This window comes from Pseudophryne corroboree, chromosome 5 (assembly GCF_028390025.1).
Source record: "Pseudophryne corroboree isolate aPseCor3 chromosome 5, aPseCor3.hap2, whole genome shotgun sequence".
Taxonomy (NCBI): Eukaryota; Metazoa; Chordata; class Amphibia; order Anura; family Myobatrachidae; genus Pseudophryne; species Pseudophryne corroboree.
In genome coordinates, this window is record NC_086448.1 from 320010831 (window position 1) to 320022113 (window position 11283).

Sequence of the window (11283 nt, forward strand, 5' to 3'; positions counted from 1 at the left end):
CTCCTTTACATCATCCAGTTTCCATGGGGCTCTGCCACTCACCCAGCGGATGGTATTTATTCTGCATCATTGGCATGTTAAGCTTAATGTCCAGGGAAGACACGATACAGAGGTGAAGTTAGTCTTAGGCTTTCTGCAATCTTATGAGTCTTCTAAACCAGAAATATCAGCACTAACAATAATATAATGCAAATCTCTGTATCTAGCAAATGAATACATGTGGATTTTCATCAGCACATTAAGGCCTGCAGCCTGGGGTCAACCTGAACGATTTGCCGACCTAGCGACATGGTCATGTCATGTAATGATATATTGCATGGCTGTGCATTCTACATGATGACGTCACAACATATTGTTGTTACATGCCTTCATGTCATCTTCCCATCTGATCAACCATCGCATTTATCAAACAATGAATTTGGTGGATTTAGTGGTGCATACTATACGATTGTTGCTGCGATCCATCGTGGATCTAAAGATCGCTCAATATATCATATAGTGGGTACCCACCTGTACTCAGTGAGCTGTTAACTGCTGTCATTTATCTAATTTACATCATTATAAAAAAAAATTCAAAAATACTTAAGTTGCTGATAAAGTCTATTACATACTTGCCTACTCCCGCTTCATAGTGCCGGTAATCATGGAATTGTGTAGGGTTGGAGCCATGAAGACGCAAACGCGTCATCACTACCAACTGGCCCAACAACTTTCCTATGCCACGTTCCCCACTGATCGTACCCAGGAAGCTGGCAAGTATTACCTATAGGGTTGTTGATTACAAAAGGTGCCCAGCTGATGTGAATGTGCTGTTAGGCCACACAGTCCTTAACCAGAAAGCTGTGTTTATTGATAAGGATTCGGTATAATTTACTGGTGGGCGGGATGCCGGCTGTTTATATGCCAACAGCGCCATCCTGCCCTGCAGAATGCTGGCAGCAGGGCAAGCACAAAGAGTCCCCTGTGGGCACGGTGGCTTGCTGCGCTCACCAGAAGATCTATTCCCACTCAATGGGTGTCGTGGACACCCACGAGTGGGAATAGCCCTGTTTTGCTTGAATTTCGGCTGGCGGCATTATCGGTTGGCGGGATTTCGGCGTCGGTATCCTGACCGCTGGGATCTCGACAGCTGGCAAATTGAACGCATTGCATTGATAAATAGCATGCAACAGGTTTTGTAGAAACATAATGGTAATGCAGGAGTTAATAGCAGTGGCATCAAACACAGGGACATGTACTAAGCAGTGATAAAAGTGGAGAAGTGAGCCAGTGGAGAAGTTGCCATGGCAACCAATCAACTGCTCTGTATACTTTTATAGAATGCAAATTATAAATGTTACGTCAGTGCTCCACTGGCTCACTTCTCCACTTTTATCACTGCAAAGTACATCTCCCCCTTTGTTGGTTATTGCCATATCTCCAGACTACTTCCTCATTGCTATTATCATTGGTGTACCACTCTTCCTGTATCTCTCAATACCCAGGTATCTCGTTAGTAGCTTTACCCTATTACTATTACTTGTTATTAATTCATTATTCCCTTGTCTCGTTCTTGTCTCTTGTATTCTTGGTCTCGTCTTGGTTGTCTTTTAACCTGCATTTATCCAGCTCACTCAGGGTTGAGCTCGTACTACCGCCAGCGGCGTAAGACCTGACGACATCCCAGTACCGGTAGGCACATTCCACCTCATGGGAAAAGCAGCTGTTATAAGAAGACCTGCTGGTGAGTTCTAAGAGTCTCCGTCCTGGATGTACACGGTCTCACCTCAGAGGCTAAGCACAGTACTGCATCACTCTATACCAGTGACGTGCAGTGAGGTCAGTGACTGGGGAGGCACTGGCTAATAACAGAACTGGATTTACAACAAAATACAGTGTATGATGAACCCAGTAGTTCTGTGGGCATTATACTAAAGGTGCAACAATATCTATTGTAGCCAAAGGTTGTGCCATTTTCACTTTAAAGGGGATGTATTCGATATCCCGGCTGTCAGGATCCCTGCAGTCAGGATACCGACGCCAGAATCCCGACAGCCGGGAGAATGCCGGCATTCGGAATCCCAACCCCTGCTCCTAATTCCCCCTCCGGTGGTGGAATAGAATAGTGTGGGCCCAAAGTTTGGCGAGAGCAGCAATTCCTGGCACTACAGAACAACCAGTGATGTGCCAGTGGAATTAGTATGATATGCCGGCACCTGGGATCTTAGCATTCAGAAGAACAACGCCAGGATCACGGAGGTTGTAATGCTGACAGGGGTGAGTAGAGGGTGTTCTCCCCTATAGTGCCTAACCCCAACCTCCCTGCGGCATTGCCTAATCCCCCCCCCCCGTCGCGCTGCCTAAACCTAACTCTCCCTCCCCCACAGCCGAACCCTAACCCTCCCTCACTTCAGCCTGACACTAACCTCTTCCACAGCCTAACCCTGTCCTCCCTGGGGGGTGGCTAAATAAACTCCCCCCCTGCCCTAAACCTACTGGTAATGCTATACTTACATAGGTCGGCATGACGACTGTCGGGATTATGACATTTGTAACCTGCCCAAATCGGGTTTCTGGCACCGGCATCGTGGCGGATATTCCGACAGCTGGGATCTCCACTGTATCCCCTGCCAGTAAACTTTGCATACAGTATAGGCCAAATCAGGCCATATTACAGCATTTATATTTAACTCTTACAATATACTGTACCATCAGTTTTTGCAACATCTTCTTCACAGCACTTACACTTATGCCGGGTACACACCTACAGATATATCTAAAGCCGTATCGGGCAGTGTGCTGTGCATACACACTGCCTGATCCGTCAGGGACTGATGTCACGAACTGTGCGGGTATTTACACACGCCCGCCCGCCCAGTTCAGCTGTCAGTCAACGCCGGCTCCTGCAGCTTGTGTACGGGCAGTCGGCCGACCAACGCCCGATATATCGGCCAGTGTGTACCCAGCTTTACTTGCAGTTCCAGTGACCAATAATTTTAGTTACTAAACAAAAACTGGAACACAATAGAACTTAGTACAAATATAAGAAACTACACGGGGTGGGATGTACTAAAAGGAAAATGCAGTAAAACCCCCCGTTTTGGGGGGTTTTACTGCATTTTCATACAGTATGTACTAAGACCCGGCTGACGGGTTTTCTCCGCCAAGGGTATCGCCATCTATTGGCTTCTTTCCACAACCCGCCGCACCCGCCTCTCACCTGTGTCCGGGCAGCCTGCTCCAGGATCCCCTGCCTCTTCCTCCCCTGCATCACAGCCTCGTCTTCTTCCGGCTGCAGGGAGGAAGAGCCATGGGACTCCCAGCACACGTCATCTCCCAGTGCTGGGAGATGACGGAGGCCGCCGCAAACCCTCTCATCAGCACTGTCAGTGATCGCAGGGCACCCCTGGCATCGGATTGAGATACTAATCGCATATGTTAGTACATATGCAATTAGCATCATTGTGATGACCAGTGATGGCCCACGATCCTGATACTACATCCAGCCCACAACATCCCGCCCACAATGAGTAGCCCAGTAGTGTACAGTACAACAAGTGAAAAGACCGGTTACTGCATATCAGAAACACAGTTACAGGCAGCAGCTGAGGGATGGAAAACTGAAAGCTGGAGCAGACAGTGATATGCTGCCTGCTCCTGCCATAGCCCACACAGTGACAGCAGCAGCCTGCCCCTGCCGTAGCTCTGACAGTGATACGCTGCCTGCTCCTGCCATAGCCCTGACAGTGACAGCAGCAGCCAGCTCCTGCTGTAGCACTGACCCTGTCAGCACACAGCAGCCTGACCCTATGTGTCTGTAGCATCCAGGTGCAGGGAACCAGAGCCCACCCCCCATAACAGTGCTACCGCTGCCATTGATCTCCTTACCCACTATCTGCATGCTGGAGAGGGAGGGAGAGAGCCAGACTCTGCACTGCCAGTGGCAGCTGGATACAGCCAAAGTCCAATCAAATCTGCCTCATTGACAGGGTGGGCTCTGAAGTGGGAAGCAGGCACACCCCTGTCACTGAGGCAGATCAGCTGGGGCCTCTACTCAATGTTTTTTCAATGGGCTTTCTCATACGTTCTAGAGGATGCTGGGGTCCACTTCAGTACCATGGGGTATAGACGGTTCCGCATGAGCCATGGGCACTCTAAGACTTTTCAAAGGGTGTGAACTGGCTCCTCCCTCTATGCCCCTCCTCCAGACATCAGTTTTAGAAATGTGCCCAGGCAGACTGGATGCACTCCAGGGGAGCTCTACTGAGTTTCTCTGAAAAGACTTATGTTAGGTTTTTTATTTTCAGGGAGGACTGCTGGCAACAGTCTCCCTGCTTTGTGGGACTGAGGGGGCAGAAGTAGGAACCAACTTCCTGAATGGTTTCATGGCTCTGCTTCTGGCTGACAGGACACCATTAGCTCCTGAAGGGTACTGAACGCTAGCTGTGCCTAGATGCTCACTCCCACAGCACGCCGTCACCCCCCTTGCAGAGCCAGAAGTCAGAAGACAGGTGAGTGTTAGAAGAGAGAGCTTCAATCAAGGTGACGGCTAAAGGTACCGCGCGGCTGGCGGGAGCACAGCGCACCATACTGTCCACACAACACAGGCACTGCAGGGTGCAGAGCGCGGGGCACCCTGGACAACATGAAACCTTATAAAACTGGTAGAAAAGGGGCATAAGATGCCGAGGCACAGCCCTACCCCCGCCAGTATAAATATAGTTATCAGAATCTCTGAGGAGAAACGCGCCATTGCTGGGGCGGAGCTTCCTCCTCAGTCAGCCAGCACACAGCTCAGCGCCATTTTCTCTCTCTCCTCAGGCTGCAAAGACAACGCTGGTCCTCCTCCACTACTGAATACAAGTATCAGGGTGCAAAACAGGGGGGGGCACAGTGAAATTGGTGCTTTATATTGTGTATTTACATTATAAAAAAGCGCTGCAGGTCAGTGGGCATTTTATGTTTCACAGGCATTGTGTTACTGGCGCTGGGTTTGGGAGCTGGCTGCTCCTAAACTGTGTCCTTCTGACAGATTTTACTGTGGGTCTGTCCCCTATAAGTCCCGGAGTGTCTGTGGTGTGTTTGTGTACCTGTGTGACATGTCTGAGGCAGGGAGTTCTTCCCCTGAGGGAGCCATTTTAGGGACGCAGAGTTGTAATGTGGTGGCACTGCCGGCACACCACGAGCCTGAATGGGTGAAAGAAATACGTGATAGTGTGAATCATATCAGTAGGAGATTAGATAAGTCTGAGTCTCATGCAGAATGCTGGAGAAAATCAGTGGAAGATGTGATTTTTCAGGGTTCTGCTTTCTCATCTGCAGGCGACCCCTCTGGGTCACATAAGAGACCGTTTGCAAACATTGTACATACTGATACCGACACGGACACTGATTCCTGTGTCGACGATAGTGATTCCAGGGGGCTAGATCCCAAATTGGCAAAAAGCGTACAATATATGATTGTTGCTTTAATGGAGGTCTTAGAAGTTACGGAAGCCTCTACTGTACCTCAGGAGAAAGCTTATTTCTATAAGGAAAAGAAATGTAAGGTAACTTTCCCTCCTTCCCACGAGCTAAATACTCTTTGTGATGGAGTTTGGATGAATCCTGAAAATAAATTTCATATTCCCAAAAGGATTCAGATTGCTTATCCTTTCCCATTAGAGGACAGGAAAAGATGGGAGTCACCCCCGGTGTTAGACAGTGCACTGTCAAGGTTAACAAAAAAGGTGATTCTCCCTGCACGGGACGGCTTCACTAAAGGAGCCGGCAGACCGCAAATGGAGACTACGTTAAAATCTATTTATGTGGCCAATGGTACGCTGCTCAGACCCACCATTGCTTGCGCGTGGGTGAGTCGTGCTATCGATAAATGGTCAGATAACTTATCATCGGAAATTGACACGGTTGATTGAGACGAGATACTCCTAACGTTAGGTCATATCAAAGACGCTGCCGCATACATGCTGGAAGCTATGAAGGATATTGGACTCTTGGGTTCAAAAGCCGCTACTTCTTGGGTTCAAAAGCCGCTACCATGGCAGTATCGGCTCGGAGGGCGTTGTGGATTCGCCAGCGGAATGCTGATGCAGATTCCAAAAGAAATATGGAGGCTCTCCCGTATAAAGGTGAGGACTTGTTTGGTGATGGGCTGGATGCGTTAGTCTCGGTGGCTACCGCAGGTAAGTCGACATTCTTGCCTTATGCTCCTACACCGGCGAAAAAGACACATCACTCTCACATGCAGTCTTTTCGGCCTAACAAATACAAAAAGGCCAAAGGTTCCCCCTTTTTTGCAGGTAGGGGAAAAGGAAAGAAATCTGCGTCTCCCGGATCGCAGGAGCAGAAGTCCACCCCTGCTTCTGCCAAATCTGCAGCATGACGCTGGGGCTCCCCTGTGGGAGTCTTCTCGGGTGGGAGCACGTCTGAAACTTTTCAGTCAAATCTGGATTCAATCTGGCCTGGACCCATGGGTCTTACAAATAGTGTCCCATGGGTACAACCTAGAGTTTCAAGACGTCCCCCCATGCCGATTTTTCAAATCGACCTTGCCAGCTTCTCTTCCAGAAAGAGAGGCAGTAACAACGACAATTAAAAAATTATGTCAGGATCAGGTCATTGTCCTGGTACCCTTGTCACAGCAAGGAGAAGGTTTTTATTCAAGCCTCTTTGTAGTTCCGAAGCCGGGCGGCTCGGTCAGACCGATTTTAAACCTGAAAAATCTGAATCTCTTCCTGAAAAGGTTCAAGTTCAAGATGGAATCCCTGAGGGCAGTGATTTCCATTCTGGAGGAGGGGGACTTCATGATGTCAGTAGACATAAAGGATGCTTACTTGCATGTTCCCATTTATCCTCCTCACCAAGCTTATCTGAGATTCGCAGTACAGGATTGCCATTACCAGTTCCAGACGTTGCCGTTCGGACTCTCCATGACACCGAGGGTATTCACCAAGGTGATGGCGGAGATGATGGTCCTCCTTCATCAAAAAGTAGTCAATATAATTCCTTATCTGGATGATCTTCTGATAAAAGTGAGATCCAGGGAACAGTTGGTGCAGAACATCGCACTCTCCCTGTCAATACTCCAACAACACGGTTGGATCATGAATTTTCCAAAGTCGCAGTTGGAACCGACGACAAGATTGTCCATTTTAGGGATGATTCTGGACACAGAAGTACAGAGAGTATTTCTTCCAGTGGAAAAGGTTCTGGAAATCCAGAAAATGGTCAAACAAATATTGAAACCAACAAGCGTGTCGATCCATCAATGCATTCGGTTGTTGGGGAAAATGGTAGCGGCCTACGAGGCCATACAGTTTGGCCGATTTCAGGCCAGAGTATTCCAGTGGGACCTGTTGGACAAGTGGTCCGGATCCCACCTACACATGCACCGGAAAGTAATCCTGTCCCCAAAGCCAGGATTTCGCTCCTGTGGTGGCTACACAGTTCTCACCTACTAGAGGGGCGCAGGTTTGGGATTCACGACTGGGTCCTAATAACCACGGATGCAAGTCTCCGAGGCTGGGGAGCTGTCACACAAGGGGAAAGCTTCCAAGGAAAATGGTCAAGTCAGGAAGCCTGCCTTCACATAAACGTTCTGGAATTGAGTGCCATTTACAACGGCCTTCTACAAGCGGTACATCTTCTTCAAGATCATCCCGTGCAGATCCAGTCGGACAATGTAACAGCAGTCGCGTACATAAACAGGCAAGGTGGAACGAAAAGCAGAGCTGCAATGGCAGAGGTGACAAGGATTTTCCTCTGGGCAGAAAGACATGTGAGAGCTTAGTCAGCAATTTTCATTCCGGGAGTGGAAAACTGGGAAGCAGACATCCTCAGCAGACACAATCTCCATCCAGGAGAGTGAGGCCTCCACCAAGAAGTCTTCGCAGAGGTGACAAGTCTTTGGGGAGTTCCTCAAGTAGACATGATGACATCTCGTCTAAACAAGAAGCTTCAGAGATATTGTTCCAGGTTGAGAGACCCTCAAGTAATAGCAGTGGATGCACTGATGACCCAGTGGGTGTTTCGGTCGGTATATGTTTTCCCTCCACTTCCACTGATTCCGGAAGTTCTCAAAATAATAAGAAGAACAAGAGTTCGAGCAATCTTCATTGCCCCAGACTGTCCAAGGAGGGCTTGGTATCCAGATCTTCAGGAGCTGCTCATAGAATATCCTCGGCCTCTTCCTAATCGAGAGAACCTAGAACAGCAAGGGCCGTGTGTGTATCAAGACTTACCGCGGCTACGTTTGACGGCACGGCTGTTGAGCACCGGATCCTAGCATGAAAGGGTATTCCCAAGGAAGTCATTCCCACTCTTATTCAGGCCAGGAAAGGAGTAACGTCTAAACATTACCACCGTATTTGGAGGAAATATGTGTCTTGGTGTGAATCCAAGAAGGCTCCTACGGAAGAGTTTGAGTTGGGACGTTTTCTCCATTTTCTGCAGGCTGGTGTGGATGCGGGCCTTAGATTGGGGTCAATCAAGGTCCAGATTTCGCCCTTATCAGTTTTCTTTCAAAAAACAATTTGCCTCCTTTCCAGAAGTTCAGATGTTCGGGAAAGGGGTTCTGCACATCCAGCCTCCATTTGTGCCTCCAGTGGCACCATGGGACCTTACTGTGGTGTTGCAGTTCCTTCAATCAGATTGGTTTGAACCTCTGCAGGAGATAGAATTGAAGTTTCTCACCTGGAAAGTGGTGATGCTTTTGGCCTTGGCATCCGCAAGGCGGGTGTCTGAGTTGGGGGCCTTGTCTCACAAGAGCCCTTACCTGATCACGCTCCCTTAACTTCCACCTGCCGCTGAGTGTTGAGGAGGGAAAAGGGGGATCCCTGCGTTTGAGGGGACGGGCCTGCTGTTGCCGGCGGCACCCACAGACGCTGGCAGAGGAGAGGCCGCGGCCCGGGTCTGAGGAGGACAGCGATGAGGCGGAGTAGGCAGAAGACGCTGCAGAGGTCCCGGTGTGGCCGGTGATGGAGGCCCCTAGGGAGTCGGAGGAGGATGAAGGGGAAGAGGCCGAACTTCTGCCTGCCGCTTAGAGGTGAGGAGGGGGAAGGGTGGGGGGGGACACTAGACAGTGACACACAAAGAGACTACCCCCCCTCTCCCTCTCTTCTATGCCTCTCTATGTTTATAGTATTATAGTATACCCCTCTCCCCCATTCTATGCCTTAGAATAGGCATAGAATAGGGGTAGAGGGGTATACTATAATACTATACACAAAGAGGCATAGAATAGGGGGGGGGGGTATATTATACACGAAGAGAGGCATAGAATAGGGGGAGAGGGGGGTTTTACTATACACAAAGAGGCATAGAATAGGGGGGGGTATATTATACACGAAGAGAGGCATAGAATGGGGGGAGGTACACAGAAAGAGAGACATAGAATAGGGGGGGTATACACAGAGCAGAGGCAAGTCGCCCCCGCTACTATTGTTGTTGTAAAACTCTGCATCTACTGTATTTATATCCGAGTGCCGCCACAATTGTGAGTGTGTGTGTATGTATATATATATATATATATATATATATATATATATATATATAAAATGTGAATTTTGGCTCATTCAGTCTACTTTAATGTGAATTTCGGGTCATCCTGTGTGCTATAATGTGAATTTCGGCTCATCCTGTGTGATTTAATGTGAATTTCGGCTCATCCTGTGTGCTATAATATGAATTTCGGCTCATTCTGTGTGCTTTAATGTGATTTTCGGCTCATCCTGTGTGCTATAATATGAATTTCGGCTCATCCTGTGTGCTATAATGTGAATTTCGGCTCATCCTGTGTGCTATAATGTGAATTTCGGCTCATCCTGTGTGCTATAATGTGAATTTCGGGTCATCCTGTGTGCTATAATGTGAATTTCGGGTCATCCTGTGTGCTATAATGTGAATTTTGGCTCATTCAGTGTGCTATAATGTGAATTTCGGGTCATCCTGTGTGCTATAATGTGAATTTCGGGTCATTCAGTGTGCTATAATGTGAATTTCGGGTCATCCTGTGTGCTATAATGTGAATTTCGGCTCATACCGTGTGCTAAAATGTGAAAGGTCTAGTATTAAATAGTATAAGAATAGTATAAGGTCTAGTACTAGTATAACCAGTACTAGATAGTATAAGGGGTCCTGCTACACTGAAGGACACACCCCCTTTTGAGTGGCCACGCCCCAATTACACCCTTCACTTTTCCATATCCTCACTTCAAAACTTCCACTTCAACCACTGCACCTACATCTATACATACACACCCAGGCATCTTTATACACAGTGACACCTATTTGTGCATGTGGAATTATAAAGAATGTTCACCGTATGACATGAAACAGCTGGCATGTCATGTTGGCACATCCTATTTTCAGTGTCCACACCCCCTCATGGCCATTTTTTTCAGAGTGTGCCAGTGGCGTGCGCATATACTTTAATTTTGTATTTATTTATTTATTTATTTTTGGGGGGGGCGCCATTATTGATCTTGCCCTGGGCTCCAAAAACCCTAGTTACGCCTCTGCCTCCAGCATGTTCTAGTACAAAGACTTAACGGGCAATTCTGGCTTAGCGCGATGTGTGCTAGCCCGATCCTAAATAAACCGCAAGGCTCATTGAGAGCCTTGTGATCTAGCCAGATCTTGACTGCATGCAGTCAAGATATGAGCCGGTGAAAGCGACGCACGTGGCCGCACATCGCTATCGCAATAGGGTATACACATGGAGCGATGAGTGCTTAAAGCAATCTAGTCAGATTGCTTAGAAATTAAGCAAAAATTGCTACATGTGTGCTAGAGATGAGCGGGTTCGGTTTCTCTGAATCCGAACCCGCACGAACTTCATGTTTTTTTTCACGGGTCCGAGCGACTCGGATCTTCCCGCCTTGCTCGGTTAACCCGAGCGCGCCCGAACGTCATCATGACGCTGTCGGATTCTCGCGAGACTCGGATTCTATATAAGGAGCCGCGCGTCGCCGCCATTTTCACACGTGCATTGAGATTGATAGGGAGAGGACGTGGCTGGCGTCCTCTCCATTTAGATTAGGAGAGAGAGAGAGAGATTGACCTGAGGCTGATACTGTAGAAGAGAGTGCAGAGTTTAGTGACTGACCACAGTGACCACCAGCAGTGCAGTTGTTTTATTTAATATATCCGTTCTCTGCCTGAAAAAAACGGTACACACAGTGACTCAGTCACATACCATATCTGTGTGCACTGCTCAGCCCAGTGTGCTGCATGCCTGCATCATCTATGTATATATTATATATCTGACTGTGCTCAGCTCACACAGCTTATAATTGTGGGGGAGAC